Below are 18,335 nucleotides of genomic sequence, written 5' to 3'. Positions count from 1 at the left end.
AATAGAATAGAATAGAATAGAAGAGATAGAATAGAATAGGATAGAATGCTCAGAAACAAACCCACACACTTATGTAATATTGATAGATGACAGAGGGGACACATCAGTAGGGAAAGGAGTAACTGTTCATTAAATACAGCTGTAAAAAAAAATTGCAATCCATGTAGAAAAGGAAGAAATTGGATCCCTGCCTCACATTATAACCCAAAATCAATTCTATTGTATTAAGGGCATAAATATGAAAACAAAACTTTTATTTTTATTATTTTTTATTGAAGTATAGTTGATTTACAGTATTATGTTAGTTTTAGGTGTACAGCACAGTGATTCAGGTTTGTGGGTTTTTTTTGCAGATTATATTCCACTATAGGCTATTACAAGATAATGAATATAACACCCTGTGCTATACAGTAAATCCTTGTTGCTTATCTATTTTACGTATAGTTGTTTGTATCTATTAATCCCAGATACAATCTGTTAATTCCAGAGGAGGAGGAGGGACAAATTAGGAGTATGGAATTAACAAAACTTTTATTTTTAAATAGAAAACATTAAGTGGATATTTTTAAACCTTGAGGTAGGGAATGATTTCTAATCAGGACATAAAAAGCATTGACTATGAAAAAAAAAGATTTATCAATTTGACTGTTTAAAATTAAGAACTTATTAGTTATCAAAAGACACCTTAAAGTATGTGAAATAAGTTACAAACTTGGAGCAAATATTCCCAGTACATGCAACTAACAAAGAATCAGCATCAAGAAAACCTCCTTTACAGCAATTAGAAAAGTACAAACAATTCATTGTAGGGGTCAGCACACTTTTTCTTAAAGGATCAGATTGTAAATACTTTAGTCTTTGAGGACTATCTGGCCTCTGTCACAACTACTCAGCCATTATTTTTCAAAAGCAGCCATAGAAAATACATAACATAATTACTTTTTTTTTTTGGTGTGGTGAAAAAATTTAAGATTTACTCTCTCAGCAACTTTCAGGTTTATAATACAATATTGTTAACAGTCACCATTCTGTATATTAGATGAGGTGATAGAGATGATGTGAACTTACCCTACTGTAATAATTTTGCAATATATACATGTATCAAATTATCACATTGTACACCTTAAACTTACACAATGTTGTATATCAATTATATCGCAATGAAGCTGGAAAAAAATGCATTGCAAATTAACAGTGCTCCAATAAAACTTTAATTACAAAATGGGGGGCCAGCCCCATGGCCTTAGTTTGCCAATCTTTCTCATAAGGATTGGGGTTGAAATTTGAGTTTGTATCATCTTTGCTACATGATAAAATACTCCAAAACTTGGTGGCTTAAAACAGTAAATATTATTTCTCATGATCCTGTGGATCAACTGGGCAGTTGTTCTGGTCTAGGCCAGCTTGTCAAACCTCTGTTATCAACTGGCAGCTTGGCTGGGACCGGAGGTTTTAGGCTGTATTATAGACTGAAGGTTTGTGCTCCCTCAGAATTCATATGTTGAAACCTAATCCCCAGTGTGATGGTAATTGGGGGTGAGGTCTTTGAGAGGTGACTAGGTCTTGAGCATAGACCCTCATGAATGGGATTAATGCCCTTCAAAAAGAAACCTCTTGAATGTGCACCTCAAAGCTCATCTGCTTAGCAAAGCCACAAAACAAAAACCTCTCACTTTTTACCTATGTTTCCACCTAAAAACAAAAACAAAAAACCTACACCACACAGAACTCAGGTTTGCTGAAAAATACTTTTCTTATCTCAGAAAAATCTCCGTGTGGCAGATGGCCTATATGCCTCTGTCATGTGGTCCATTTAGGAGCAGGGCTCAGGAGGGAGACTTCCTATTGGCTGCAGGTGGGAAACTGCGTGGACTCATGGAAAGTGAAAGCAGGACTTGGCTGCAGAGCCGGAGGTGGATATAGCTCTTCTCCCGACAGCCTGGGAATGGGAAGGTCACGTCGACTCATGGGAGCTTCAGGGTCAAGCCAACGAAGATTTAGGGACAACCCAAGAGGTTTCCAATCCCCTGGCATAATTTAGACACGTTTGGGGAAGAGCGCAAGTTCCCTACCTGAGATGACTTTTAAGACTTTCCAATGGAGACGGTATAAGCATTTCTTCAGGGTCCCCTGGAGGCAGCTCATTCATGAGGCATCACCTCTGGTGAGGGGCAGGGGGCTCCAGACAGTAAGCATATGGCACTTAAGACAAACAGCAGATGGCACCAACTTTTAAAGATGACTCTTTACTACTTAATCAATGGCTTCACCTCTAAATTATATTTTTACAGATATGCACCTATGCAACTTAACGTGGCTCTTCTAAGCAGGTGAGGACTTCCTCCTCAATGCTCTATAAAAATTATTTGTGTTCTATATAGTGAGTTTTTCCAGTAAATGTGGCTTAATATTTTAATTCTTAGAATGTGTCTTCTCGGAGCTTCCCTGGTGGCACAATGGCTAAGAATCCACCCGCCAACGCAGGGGACAGGGGTTCGAGCTCTGGTCCAGGAAGATCCCATATGCCATGGAGCAACGAAGCCCATGCGCCACAACTACTGAGCCTGCGCTCTAGAGACCGTGAGCCACAACTACTGAGTCCACGTGCTGCAACTACTGAAGCCCGTGTGCCTGTGCTCCACAACAAGAGAAGCCACCACAACGAGAAGCCCACACACCGCAAGGAAGAGTAGCCCCCGCTCGCCTCAACCAGAGAAAGCACGTGCGCAGCAACAAAGGCCCAACACAGCCAAAATAAACAAAAATAAATAAATAAATTTATAAAAATAAAATAAAAGAATGTGTCTTCTCTATGTGATGCAACTAAATTCTGTTTTGTTTGTGGAATGACGAGCACAGGCCAACTCCCTCTCTTCACTTAACAAAAGACCAATGAGCTGCTAATCAAGCTGTTATCTCCATGGTACTACTTGCTAAATGCACTGATTTCATAAGTATGTGGAATCCTTTTTCTTTTGAATCTGTATATAATATGTAAGACTGAATCTACTTAATAAACACTGAATAACAAAAAAAAAAAAAAAAGAAAGAAAGAAAAAGAAACCTCTTTAGGGAAAAAACTCTCCTGCGTATCTCCTCTTCTCTCACACCTACACTTCATTTGCCTTCACATCTAACACCAGATGTGTGGGGCTTTTCCCCACACCAAGCAATTCTGTGACACCAGCCTGGTGCCCTACAATTTACTTTGATTCTGATACCATCTCCCTGGAGTAAGCATCAGATCCTCTGTGTTAAAGGGCTCAGTCCCACAAAACTGCCCCCTGCCCACCCCCAACTTCATTTGGTTGCTAAGCTCAAATTCAGGTTGTTACCTGTACTTCTGACAGAATGGCTGTAAATCGGAAGTTCCCACGACCCCCTCCTCAAGTTTGATTAATTTGCTAGAGTGGCTCACAGAACTCAGGAAAACAGTTTTCTTACTATTGATACATTACTGGTTTACTACAAAGAATATTAAGGATGCGAATGAAGAGCCAGATGAAGAGATACATAGGGTGAAGGCCAGAAGCGTCCCAAGCACAGGAGTTTGTCTCCATAGAGTGTGGGGTACACTGCCCTCTGGGCACATGGGTACATTCCTGTTCACCAACCTGGAAAATCTCCGAGCCTCATCCTTTTAGATTTTTATGGAGGCTTTGTTACATAGGCATGATTGATTAAATCATTGATGATTGGTGATCGAACTCAATCTCCAGCCTCTCTCCCTTCCCCAGAGGTAGAGGGGTGGGAGGGGAGGCAGAAAGTTCTAATCCTCTAATGCTTTAATGGTTCCCTTGGCAACCGGCCCCCAACCTTAAGGGCTATCCAAAAGTGACCTCAATAACATAAATTCAGGTGTGGTTGAAAAGCGTGCTCACATTTCTTAGGAAATTTCAAGGGTCTTAGGAGCTCTGTGCCAGGAACAGGATGAAAATCGACTATATATTTGTTACAGATCACAAGACCACAAGAGAGCTCCCTTGTTCCTTCTACCACGTGAGGACATAGCCAGAAGACGGCCATCTATGAACCAGGCCCTCACCAGATGCTGAATCTGTTGGCACCTTGATCTTAGACTTCTCAGCCTTTAGGAACGTGAGAAATAAATGTCTGTTTGTTTATAAGCCACTCAGTCTCTGGTATTTCACTATAGCAGCCCAAACAGACTAAGACAGGGTGGTTCACTTACATGCCTGGTGGTTGGCAGAACAGTCAGGATAGGGGCCTCCTCTGGGCCCCTTGTCTTTTCCACCATGTGTTTTCATCTTCCCAGGAGGCTGATCTGGATTTTGTCAGTGGTGGCAAAAAGACTCCTAGCAGCAAGAAAGGGCAAGCCCAAAGCATAAGCAGTTTTCAGGCCTCTGCTTGCATCACATTTCTTAATGTTCCTTTGACCAAAAGAGGTCATATGGACAAGCCCAGATTCAAGAGGTAGAGAAACAGACTCTATCATCTCTTGATGGAAGGATGAGAAAAGTCACATGGCAAAAGGGAATGCAGTCTGGAGTGGGAGGAATTTGCAGCAATTTTACAATCTACCTAACTGTAAACATTTAAACAACATGATGTAAATGCATATTCTAGGTAGTCAGTGACTGCAAATACATAAATTACTAACTTCTCATGTTAGACTTCTCTGGTTTTTTATTCCTAAAGGAAAGCTTTTCCACCAATAACAAGTTTATAGAACAATCCATGATTTTGCTTTTCACAAGGTCTCTTATGCCAATCTCTTATCCAAATGGGTCAACTGAGACATTTCTATAAACTATTTATATCAATGATTACCAAGAGAACAAGCATTCCTTCCCCTTGAACCTTGCTTAGAGAGACTTACCAGACTTGAGGTGAAAACACTCAAATAAACCACACAATTCTATAGCTAGAAAATGAAAAATATGTATAACTAATTTTTATAATACAAACTACAGAACGTATCACATTTATAAAACGGAGGCATGGTTTTTAAATTTGAGAAACACCAACCTGATACTAAAGAGATTCCAATTTCCAAGTATACCCTGAGCTCTGTAGAGGCCATTTCTCTTCAAAAGAGACCCTGTGGTTACAGGGTCCAGAGAGAGAGCATCCCTGGAACAGCCACAGGAATATTCTTCTCCTGGCTGAATCCACCCCCTGGCTGGTTGGCAGTTGGCAACCTGACAAGTGTTTTACATTCAAAAGGTCAAGCTCTGAGTGAATCTGCCCAGAGCCTCTGGTGAAGAGGGCCTTGCCAATCACGCCTGGATGCCCAGGCCTGGCATCTGTCCCTTGCCCCTGCCATTCTGACAGCTGTGGAAGAAGGGACCCAGGCTCCCAGCTTGGGCTGTCACTAAGTGACGGCAGCCCTTTTGCTGAAGGTCGAACTCTAATTCTCACTCCAGGGAGCCTTCCTTCTCTCTTTCTCTCTTTCAGCCTGTCCATCTTAATAATTGTTTGCGTTTTTCTGCTGCTTTATAGTCTTCAAAACATTTTCCCTTTCACACTCTCATTTGATCCTCCCCATAGGAAGAGGGTGTCAGAGCAATCATGAATTTCCCTTTTGTAAGAACAAACAGAGAGACTAGGCAATTGAGTGTTGGAAGAACGTACAACGTAGCAGTTAAGAACAAAGCCTCTGGAGTTAGATTCCTGCCAGTCTCCTTCCATGTAACCTCGGGCAAACTGCATAATCTCTCTCTCTCTCTCTCTCTCTCCCCCTCGGTTTCCCTGTATATGAAGTAGAGATATTAATCTTTCCTATTTCATAAGGTTTTTGCAAGAACGAAGTATAAGAAATGTCTGACATAAAACAATATTGCAATAAACCATAAGGATATGTTTATTATTTGTACTGCTTCTGTTGTTATCACCTAGCTAGATTACAGCAAAGCAAGGACCAGAATGCACATCCGTGGGCCTGAAAGCCGCACCATCTACATCCACCTTTCAATAAAGTGAGTGGGGGTTCTGGCTGTTCTGCTCTCCCACATGAGAAGCAAATTATCCCAAGAAGGAGTAGGCTAGAGGACCTATCTTCTTAAAAGAAAACCTTTTCATCCAGCTTGCTAAAACTTCAGAAAGGAGCCTGAGGGCCCTGAACTCTTATAGTTACCTCCAAAAAACAGGTATTATAAAAAACTGGGTTAGTCTCAGAATACTGTTAGCCTTTCCCTCCACAACCTATTATTCTAATCCAGGAAAGTCAGTATGTCCAGGAATATCAGCTCTACTGACAATCAAAGTTCTTGCTTTTAGCCAGGAGTTTCAAATCCTTCCCCAATCAACCTTTCATCAAATTTGCCCCAAAATCACCAAATTTTAATTGTTCGAGTTCTTTTTCCTCCTTCATCCCTGGGTAATTATCAATGAATGTGTTAGTGAAAGGTTATAAAATCATAAACAGGACGAAGAAGGTGACCTAGTAACCCGGCTACTAATCCCTGAATAATCCACAGTTGACTTTGCCCACCATAAAGAAGATTAGAAATGTGTAGTTACAGGATGCAGAAACAAACAAATGTAAGCTTAGAAGTAGAAAAGAATTGAATTTTGAATTTAATAGTGACAACATAGAAAAAAATCAAATGGGAGAGAAAATGAAAAGAATAGAGTCGGAATTCCCAGGAAATACATTAAACCATAGCTTTGAAAGACAAAGAAAATAGAAAGAGAGAGAAAAATAACACAGAAATCTACCTTCATTGCACTGTGTCTGACCAAAGAACATTATAATGAATCTCCCACTACCATTAAATTAAACACAAATTGCTTTTGTTTCTAATTAACGTCGGCCTAAGCCAACGTGATGTGTGAAAGTCTTCTTTTTTAATGCCTCTGCCATGCCACAGAAATATATTACATCAGAATGAAAGATTACAGATGCTTTCCAATAGCCTCCTCTAAAATACAGGCCAAACCTTATAGAAGGTATATGTGAGAGTCATTTGAATTCCAAATGCATTTAAAAGGACCAGCTCTATTACAGTGCATAGCAAATGAATCCATAATGAGGAGATATTCCAGAACAATTGTTTCCAAATTATGCTTTAGATTATCTTCATTTCTCTTTTGAAAATACGCCTTGTTAATTTTAGCATGGCATAAGAAACCCTTGACTTTTCTGGCATCAAATGACATCTCCAGTTTCTGTGCTCTCCCTTATTCCTTTACATACCAGCTTGGCCACATCGGACTTAAACCCTTGTCATTCCCAGTAAACTCCTATCATCCTTCAAAGCCCAGCTCAAATTTCACCTGCTGTGAAACTTTTGCCAGTACTCCCAGGTGGAGTTAGAAATCCCTACTGGGTGTTCCCACCACCTTATATCCATGCAACTTTTGTTCTACAGGTGGCCTTCAGCAAGAATCTTCTCTTTCAGTGTCTGAACTCACCAGGTTATAGGTATAGGCACAGTGCCTACATAGATGGATTCTGTTAACAATGAAGTAACAGAAATCTATAGGAGCTAGCTTAAATTTAAAAGGGTGGGGAGACGGGGTGCATATTAAAAGCATACATGGGAAGCTCATGGAATCCAAGCCAAGACTCAGGAAGAGACAGATATAAGAAATGGAAAGCCATCTGGAATCCAAAGGTCACTCTCTCCCACATTTCATCACCCATTCGCCCCTACATCTGCTTTGCTCTTTAATCACTAAGACTGACTTTTCTGTTATCAGCCTACACGACAAAAGGGCAGGGTGGTGGTGAAGGGACTCAGTTCCACCACAGTTTTTGTACCTACAGGGCAAGAGTCCAGCCACGTAAAAAGAATCCCTTGTTGTCTCTGCTTTGGTCCCAATTCCAAATTCCAGGGGAGGAATCAGATTGCCTGACTGGAATCAGGCGTCCACAGTGACCCATCTTGCTAAGTTTAGATGGTCAGGGCTATGTGGTTCAAATTCAACTAGTGGGGACAATGCAAAGGAAGCAAAAGAGAAGGGAGAATCATTGTGAGCTAAGAGACAGCCCAAAAGGTGACACCTATACAGACATTCTGTTGACTAGAACGGAGGGAGGGAAAGAAGGAAGAAGGGAGGGAAGGAGGGGGGATAAATCCAAATACATTTGGAGGGCTTCCTCATGGTGATAAGAGTCAAACTAGAAGATTAGGAACTTAGTGTCTTACTGGGGATGCTCATGAAATCCAGTGGTAGTGACATCATCGTACATAGGCATGTGTTGAGTATCTACAGGTAAGTAGCCACTGATATAGACACCTTCAAAGAACGTGTATGTCAATCAATAGCAGGGATCTGAAGCTCAGGAAAAATAAAAAATAAGCAGAGTTCACTGAAGAACCCCAAACCAAAAAACCATGTATCTGTCAGTGGCATCTGCTCCAAATAACCTAAAAGTCTGTGGTCTGCATGTTTAGTAAGCATTAAAACCTCTGGGAGGCAGAAGAGAAACCCACATCTATTCACACTGAAGTGTAAATGTGTGCTTACAGCAGACAATTAACTGCCCTTTGGACATCACACAGTCAACAATATTAAAGCCTTGGTATAGGGTCAAGGTTTCCCAAAGTGTGGTTCACAATGGAATCTTAGCCAAGAAATCTGCATACTTAACAAGCTCGTGAGAAACTTCTCATGCACAGCACCACTATGAACTACTGGGGTAAGCAGCCTCTAAAGTGACCCCCGGAAATCTCCAAGCTACACCATTTTTGTAGGCCCCTCCCACACTGTACCAGGTTTGGTCTGTATGACCAATAGCATATAGCAGAAGTGACAGTATGTCACTTCCAATATTAGGTTATAAAAGGATCGCAGTTCATGCCTTGAGATTCTCTCCCCTGAACCCGCCCCCTCTCTTTCTCACTTTGCTTCTCCCCGTCCTTCTCCCTTTCCCTATCCTGCTGTCTATCTTTTCTTAGATCACTCATACTGGGGGAAACCATATGATGAGCAGCCTTATGGAGAGAACTCTGTGGCAAGAAACTGAAGCCTCCTGCCAAGAGCTACATGAGCGAGCTTAGAAGTGGATACTCCAGCGCCTTCAGAAACTGCAGCTCAACTGCAACATCATAAGAGACTCTGAAATCAGAACCACTCAGCTCAGCCATTCCTAGATCCCTGACCCTCAGAAATCGTGGGATAATAAATGTTCATTGTTTTACTTTTTTATTTTTATTTTTGGCCGCACCGCAAAGCTTGCGGGATCTTAGTTCTCCAACCAGGGGTTGAACCCGGCCATGGCAGTGAAAGCGCTGAGAACTAACCACTGGACCACCAGGGAATTCCCAGATGTTCATTGTTTTAACCTGCTATGTTTTGAGATAATTTGTTACACAGCAATAAATTACAGATAGCTACTCTACAAAGACTGCCCCTTCCTGTCCCTGATAACTGCTTCTCATAACAAGAGATGGAATTTATTTCTCCTCCATTTAAATCTGGTCTGGCCCTGTGATTGGCTTGAGTAATAGAAGGCTGCAGAAGTGACATTCTGCAACTTCTGAGCCCAATTCTTAAGAGAACTAGCAACTTCTACTTCCTACTGCTTGGAACCCAGACACATGCTATGAGCAGCCAAAGCCACATGGAAAGGATATATGGAGGAGAAGTGAGGTGCTCTGTTTGGCATCCCCAGCTCAGCTCCCAGCCAACACTGACTGTGTGCCAGGTGAGTGAGCCATCTTGGATGTCCCACCCAATTGAGTTCTCCAGATGACTGTAGCCTCTCCCAACACCATGTGAAGCAAAACTGCCCAGTCAACCCAAAGGATCAGGAAAAATAATAAATGGTTGCTATTATTTTAAGTCACTAATTTTAGGGGTAGTTTCCATGTAGCAGTAGAAACCAAAATACACTGTCTTAGGCTAATGAATTTATTCATTAATGATTGGATTCTGAGCATCAGTCTATAAGTGAAGTATAGATATCTGTCCAAAGAACCTTTCTGGGCAAAGAACTTATGCATGTAAGATAGTCCTACACCTTGCATCTCCTTTGGATCCACCATGATGCTGGGTATCTACTAGAGGCTCACATAGGCTTTTTGACATTGGCTCCCCCAGTTTCTTTCCTGTTTCTAACAACATCATGAAGAACTAACATTTCCTGAGCTCTAATAGGTGACAGGCACCACCCTAAATAGTTTACTTCTCTTAACTTACTAAAGTATTGGGTTGGCCAAAAAGTTTGTTCAGGTTTTTCCATAACATCTTACAGAAAAACCTGAACGAACTTTCTGGCGAACCCAATATTACAACAACACTAAGCGATAGGTCCTGGTATCTCCATTCTCCATATGGGGAAAGTGGGCCTGGAAAGGTAAAGGACTTGCCCAAGCTCACCTACAGCTAATAATTGATGGAGCCTGGAGAGTCCAACTTGGCATCCATACTCTTAACCACTACTCTACACTATCCTCAGTCCTATGAGGTAGATGCTGCTATTACCATTTTAAAGACAGGGAGCCTGAGGCTTAGGGAGTCCCTGGCACAAAGTCCACACAGTTAATAAAGAGAAGAGCTACAAGGAAAACTTCCTCTAATACCAACGTTCTTAAACAAAATCCTATTCTTCACCCCCACATTTGAAGAATGTGCAGATTGCAGCAGGGTCTCGTCCAGTCATGTATTCTCAGCTCTTCTAGGCTCTACCTTATCAGGTATTTTAAGAAAAAGGGTCAGTGAGTCATGCACCCGTGATGTAAACTCAGCAGCTCCTTACTCTTCCCTGCCTCCCTTTTGGAGATCATCATAACTTAGAAATATTCCCTTGAGTTCTTTAAATACTCTGCAAACAGCTGGCCCATTTTCAGGAACTCAGAAGACACACACCATATTTAGAGTTCAGAGAGGGGAAAAAAAAAACCTCACAGATCTGCAAGAGAGAAGTATTTCTTCTGTAACTCCTCTCATCCTGCAAACCCTTTTGCTCTCTCCTAGTTTTAACTGTGAACCTCACCCCCATCCAGGAAATGTACTTTTCACCTCCATGCCCTACAAACAATGAAGAAAAACAAGAAAGCAAAATTTCCCACACACTATTTCATTTGATTCTCATGAGTTTCTTTTAACAGCAAAAGGTATTTCACATATGCAGCATGATAATTTATTGAGAATTTACTGTAGAATGATAATCTACTGAGATATTTCTCTGTGTCTATTTCTTCTTATCTATCAGGAAGGAATGAATGGTATTTACTCCTTCCCAGAAGGCCTTTCTTCCAGGGCCAAAAAGGAAAGCTGTCTAAAAGGGATGGGGGTGGGAGGACCCTAATTACAACCCAAATCATATTTGTCAGTTCTGAAGGCTCTACCCAGGGTCAGGCCTTCAGGAGAGACAGACTTTTTCTAGTAGGGCCGTAAATACTCAGCCAGTTGGCCAGAGGGGGATTTGGGCAAAACATTCTAGGGGCAACTAGTTTGCAACTAATTAGGTTGTTCCAGAGTGAAGAGGAATAGTCACTTGACGTTTTGGTGCATTTGAGGGTAATCTGAGGTGAGATTCCTCAGGCCTGTGGCTGGGGGATGAGGAAGAACTGGCCCTCCTCACACTCACGGTCTCTAAGGCACTGGTCTGAGTCCCCAGTGCTGTGACCTTGGGAACCTCAGCCACAATCCCATAGTAGGGCTTGGCACCATGGTGACCACTTTGAATTGAGGGTCAGAAACCTTCGCCTTTTTCCTGGACTGCATAAGCCATGAATCTCCGACCAGGCTAGGAAAGGGAGCCGCTGCTACCCCCAAACCCACATATACACACAAATGACTGGTACTGTCTGCCTAGTCAACCTTGACAAGTGGGGGCCTGAGCGAGGCTTAATATTTTTAGGATACGTAAAAACACGGCATTGCTTGCGCCCCACTTCATGAAACAAATATACTTCCCACAACACATTTCCTATCAGCACACAGGGAAAATAAATTTACTTTAATCTCAATTTCTTTAACATTAACCTTTTCCTCTCTTTCCTCCCCTTGGTTCTCTGATATTGTTCCTGTTGCATAGGCGATACTTGAGGCAAGTCACTTCTTGTTTCTTTTACACATTTGCTTGTTTCATCCCCTCTGGTCCTCCAGAAAATCATTTCCATTATATAGCATTTTTCCTTTATCAGACCATTTACAGAATGTCAACTAGCTTCTGAGCACTGATTGGCAAACTAAGACCCACAGGCCAAATCCTGCCCATAGTCTGTGTTTGTAAATAAAGTTTCATTGGGATACAGCCACTCCCATTCAATCATGTATTATCTGTGGCTGTTTTTGCACCTTATCAGCACATTTGAGTCTTTGCAATAGGGACTCTCAAAGCCTAGAATGTTTACTACCTGGTCTCATTCAGAAAAAGTTTGCCAACCCTTGGTCTAGCAGAAAAAAAATATATGTTGTACTGCATATTATTAACCAGTACTCTATCCATCTTTGGGTGATGCTGTAAATAGAGGTCAATGCAAAGTGCTCTGGGGAGCACCATTAGATTTTAAATGGTCCCATATACATGGTTTATAGCTGCCATCTATATGAAGTTGAGGCTTCATATTGCAAATAATAAACTATTCAAGCTATATTTAGTCAAAAAGAATTTTGGGGGACTTCCCTGGAGGCGCAGTGGTTAAGAACCTGCCTGACAATGCAGGGGACACAGGTTCGATCCCTGGTCCGGGAAGATCCCACATGCCGCGAAGCAACTAAGCCCGTGTGCCACAACTACTGAGCCCGCGCTCTAGAGCCCACGAACCACAACTACTGAGCCCTTGCACCACAACTACTGAAGCCTGCGTGCCTAGAGCCCGTGCTCCGCAATGAGAGAACCCACCGCAATGAGAAGCCCGCGCACTGCAATGAAGAGTAGCCCCCACTCGCAACAACTAGAGAAAGCCCACACACAGCAACAATGACCCAACGCAGCCAAACATAAATAAATAAAATAAATTTTAAAAAATAGGCAAACTGAATTATACCATTTTAAAAAAAAAGAATTTTTTATAAAATAATATGATGTTGGTTTCTTCTCTACCAGTCAGAATTCAATTAGGTAACAGAACCACTATCAGTATTATGGAATATAAAATTTATTAAGTTTATTATAGAAATGATATTTTGCACAATTGTGGGAGATGCGGGGGAAGAAAAGGTCTGGAAAGGGCAACTGGAGGGCCAGGGGAAAGTCACTAACCAGCCTTCCTTGAAGCCTGGCCTGAGGGGACAAGCTGGAAAAGAGTAAGGAAGCCATGAGGGTACAGAAAAACTTGTGTCTACTAATGTCTACATTGAAATTGACTGCTACACCTCCTCTCCCTCTCCCTTTAAAAAAGTCCCACTTGCACCCATTCAAGGAACAGAAATGCACCCCAAAATTCTACCCTTTGGAGGAGTTACAACCCTTTACCTTACATTGGAGTGAGAAGGGTCCACATTCAAACTCATCTTTATCCCTTTATGTAAGAAGTGATGATGATATTCAAGTTTTACTTCTCTGCAGGAGTTTCTGTCTCACTCAGAGTAAGTGTTAAGTCTGGACTTTATTGATGTCACAAAACTTCCAGAAAAGTGACTGGGTGAGTGATGGTTTTGAAACATGTTTGCAAGTTCGTTGACACTTCTCCCAGGAAATGTGGAATCTAACTCAACCTCTCCTTAATTATAGATAGGCTGGCCTTGGTGACTTCTTCAAAGGGATAGAATGCAGTAGACATGACACCATGAGACTCATGTGGCCAGGTCATAAAAAGCAATGCACTGTCTACTTGGCGTTTCTTCTGTCCTTAGAACATGCACATCTGGAGCCAGATCTGAGCCGTCATATACAAAGTCCAATTACCCTGAAGGTACCATGCTGAAGAGGTTATATAGAGAGACCACAAAGAGCTAGAGAAAGGTATCTGATGAGCACTGGTTGACCAGCCCTCAGCTGTTTAAGACTCCTAGCCTAGGCTAGGAGCAGCTTTCAGATGAATCCCCTCTCCAGCCTCCAAGCTGCCCCAGCCCACACCAAGTAGAGAAGAAATGAGCTTTTTCCAACAAGCCCTGTTCAGACTGCAGATTTGTGAGCAAGTTAGATGTTGTTGAGGGGTAAAGTCATAAGTTTGGGGGTTGTTTATTGTGTAGCCATAGTAACTGAAATAGGATACAAAGCAATTTTCCAAATAAGCTATGGAGTTCTAACTCAGAACAGTTAGGTAGAGCTGCCAAAGATAAAAATGCACATATACCAGTACAGCACTATGGAAGTTTATTCATCCACGTCATTCATCTATCCATCCAAGGAATATTTATGAAGCGTCTACTTTGTGTGCTGGGGATTCAGTAGTAAAGACAGAAATGATCTCTGCCCTGATGGAGCATTCAGGCTACTGTGGGTTAAGAGAGACAATGAAGGAGTAATTCATGAGTGTTACAAAAGGGGAAGCCCAGGATGCTTTGTCAGATAATAAGTCAAATGTCTTTTCTGGGAATTTCTTAAAGATACATTCCCCTTAATTAGTAAGAGTCTTTTAGATTCTGGCTCTGTTCCAGACATACAGAGCAAAAGAAAAGATATAAATTTACAGGTTCAGCAAACCCAGGCTTCTCTGGGTTACAGGGGTTTTTGGTGGCTGCTTTCAACTGTGGCAGTCAGCTGTCCTTTCTCTGGATCGAACACACACAGACAAGATGCTAATTGTATGCTTTGTTCTGCACCTACTTTGAAATTATTTGTAATGAAACTATACTGTCATCTTGTCTAAGAAACATTGCTGTTCAGAGTGGCCATAGTTTGGTTGCAAATCGAAATTACAAGATCTATATTAGAAGCTAAAAGCTTTCTCATCAGGCTGCTGATAATGAAGCTTGCTAACTATCCTGGTGCATAAAGTAGAATTATGAAAACTGATTCAGTCTAATTATCAAAGTGTTGGAGTTTTTCCGCTATTCTCAAAATGTAGTCATTGAAGCGGCTTGAAAACTTGTTGTCCAGAATTTAAATTGCCTATTGCCAAGGCTCAGTGACTGCTCCAGGAGTGAACGAAAGTGCTTAAAATCTCCGGACTGTTTGATTACAGGTACCCGTCCATCGTTTGCTCGGTCATGTACAACTGTGCAATTAAAACAAATGGTGGCACATAAAAGGCTGCCTGAGGTAGATCTGGCCTGTGGGCAGAGTGCCAGCCTGTTAGAAGAAACTGCCAGGCAGAGTGGGGGAGACAGTGAATAAAAAAGACACGGGCCCCCATGCAACATGCATGCCTTCTTGGAGCTCACAGTCTATTAGGGGAGAAAGACACGTAAATGGGCATCAGTAACACAATGCCTAAGAGCTGTGTTTCAGAACACTGTGGGATCAGGGAAAGCTAACCCAGGGATGCAGCCTCTAAGCTGAAGGTTGTGTAGGAGTCAGTAAAGCCAACGTGGAGGGAACATGGGGAAGAAGAAAACATGGTTCAGGCTGAGTCAGGTACCGCTAAGACGCTAGAGAGACAGAATGTTAGAGGAACTAAAAACATTCGGAGTGGTTGAAATATTAGGAGGTAAAATGATGAGAGATAAGGCTGGACAGGTAGGGAAAAGGGTCAGTCAGGTCATGGAGGGCTTTATAAGCCATTTTAAAGAGGTTCACCTTTCTATTCCCTAGATTTTATTTTTAACACAAAAGAGACATGTTCAACTAGCCTCAGAAATGTTTTTAAGAGATTCACTTTTATGAAGATCTAGAATAATGAGAGAATCAGTTCTTCCCTGGTCTTACATCAAGAAGACAGAGAACATGGAGTGCCCATTCTCATGCTCAAGTGTTTTTCTTCCGAAGACCGGTAGCTATTTACTCCTTTACCCACTTAGTCCTGACCTCTCTGCCAGGCAGATTGGAGAGGGAGGGCACAGAGTGAAAAATATCATTGTTCATTCTCAAGAGAGAATTATCCAGCAAAAAGGATAAGGATTACTGTTTCTAACAAGCACCAGAGGAGGTAAACATTGAGAGTTCAGAATTGTCAAAGATATTCTTTTTAATGTAAGAAAGATTCCTGTGTGGAACATTTATGCCTTTTCTCCAAGTCTCAGAAAAATCACATATCTTATAGTTTAGTAATGAGCACATGTGACTACACTACCAGCATTTGGTAGTGACCATTTTTACTATAGACGAAGTGGTTACACATATGCAAATTTACTAAGTAATGGAATGACCATCATGTCTAAAAGTTGCCCTGTTTCAGAAAGGACCCAAGCCAAGTATAGGAGGTCTCCTAGATTGAGTGCTAGGCATTAAGTATACCCAGCATGGTGCCAGGGGGTGAGAATTAATGAATGAATTATGATGGTTTAAATCATGATGAATTAATGAATGAAATATGATGGATTAATTATGATGAGTTAAATACAAGTTACAGTCTGTTTAAGTCCCGGCACAGGCCTGATGACATGGGGCAGGCAGGGCTTCTAGAGCAAACACAATTCTGTGTTCTGAAAAAACTTCACACTTTCCTGAACCAACCAGGCAAAACTCACAGTAAAGAAACCCCTTAACTTAAAACTGACGAAGCAAAAAGATAAGTGTGTTAGTTTTCTATTGCTGCTATAACAAATTACCACAAACTTAATGGCTTAAAACTACCCAAATTTAGTATCTTACAGTTCTAGAGATCAGAAATCCAAAATGAGTCTTACAGGCTAAAGTCAAGGTGTCAAGAAGGCTGTGTTCCTTCTGGAGACCCTAGGGGAGCATCCAATCCTTGCCTTTTCCAGCTTCTAGAGGCTGCCCACATTCCCTGGCTCATGTCCCCTTCCCATCACTCTGTTCTGTTGTATCATCTCTTTTTCTGACTCTCCTGCCTCCCTCTTTCCCTTATAAGAATGCTTGTAATGACATTGGGCCCACCCAAATAATCCAAGATAATCCTCCCACGTCAAGATCCTTAACTTAATGAAGCCACAAAGCCCCATTCTGCCATGCAGGGTAACACAGTCACAGGTTCCAGGGATTAGGACATGGACATCTTTGGGGGGCCGTTATTCTGCCTCCCACAATAAGAAGAAAACAGACGATAAGATCTGAGGGCCAGATTTCATATGATTTATTCAACATCATCCCCAGCATAGTACTGGCTCACCATCAGTACTCAGTCACTACCTGTTGAATAACTGAGTAAATGAACAAGAAAATATAAATGATGTGCTATTTCTGCAATAACTCCTCATGTGAATAAGGTATGGATGGTTTCAAAATATGTAATTTGCTGTCTCTTACAAATGAAGGATTGAATGGGTACCAAGTTTCAGTTTGGGAAGATGAAAAAGTTCTGGCGATGGATGATGGTGATGGTTGCACAACAATGTGAATGTACTTAATACCAATCAACCGTGCATTTAAAAATTGTAAATGTTACATAATATACATATTTTTTACCACAATAAAAGAATATAAAGGACTAATTCAAAGAGTATATAAGTCAAGAAAAAAGTTATACAATGGCCCTTGAGCAGAACCATAACACCTGACTTAAATAAATATCCTTCTAATAATAATTCCCAGACGAGAAGGTATGGAATATCCTCAGTCTTCGGGCTGAATCCTCTTCTCATTATTTTATTTGCCTCCTAAAGCATTAGAATTTATCACAGGTTATGTTCATTAAGCCAAAGTGTTTTCATTATGCTTTTTAAGTTACACTAATGCAGGAGAGATCAGTCAAGCAAGCAGATGTCTACTTGGGCCTTTGGCTGGTTTATTTTTCTAAGTGTCCTCATTTGTCTGCATCATGGTTTTAAACTCTCTCTAAAACACATTCTAACACACATACATGCACACATGCACACACCTGCATACAAAGTCAGCACCCACATGGTGCCAAAATACTCTCTGGGTTCATAGATGAAATCCAGCCAGACTGCTTGGGCAGGCTTTCCACAGACTCAACAATCAGGATGTGGAGTGAATCTTTCACTTACTTATCAGTTCATTTGGGCAAACTGTAGACACAGACTCAAACAGATCATTCTCAGAATAGATGGTCAACTTTTAACCCAAAGCAACAACTAGGAACCAATTAGAGCCATTCTCTTCAATGGAGCTTATTATTGGTGCTAACCTGTGAATAGAAGAGTCCAATTGTGAGGAAGGTTAGCAGCCCCAAATAACACTCCCATAAGGTTTATTAGGCTTCTGCCAACAACCTTCAGGCTGCCTTAATTGCTTCTTCAGGGCTGGTTTCACACAGAGAATGGAGTCATTTCCACTGCTCTAGTCTAGTTCTCCCAGCATCAAATGTAGAAGATGGGAAAGAGCACAGAAAACTTGGGTCACTCTACTAAACCTAGAAGTGAGATATTTTTAAGTAACGTACACAATATTACACAACTAAGATCAGTAGAATAGAACCCAGAGCCCAAATCTGTCTTAAAGTCTACCA

This window comes from Eschrichtius robustus, chromosome 2 (assembly GCF_028021215.1).
Source record: "Eschrichtius robustus isolate mEscRob2 chromosome 2, mEscRob2.pri, whole genome shotgun sequence".
NCBI lineage: Eukaryota > Metazoa > Chordata > Mammalia > Artiodactyla > Eschrichtiidae > Eschrichtius > Eschrichtius robustus.
The sequence above is the reverse complement of the archived record's forward strand: the minus strand, read 5'-3'. Positions refer to the sequence as shown.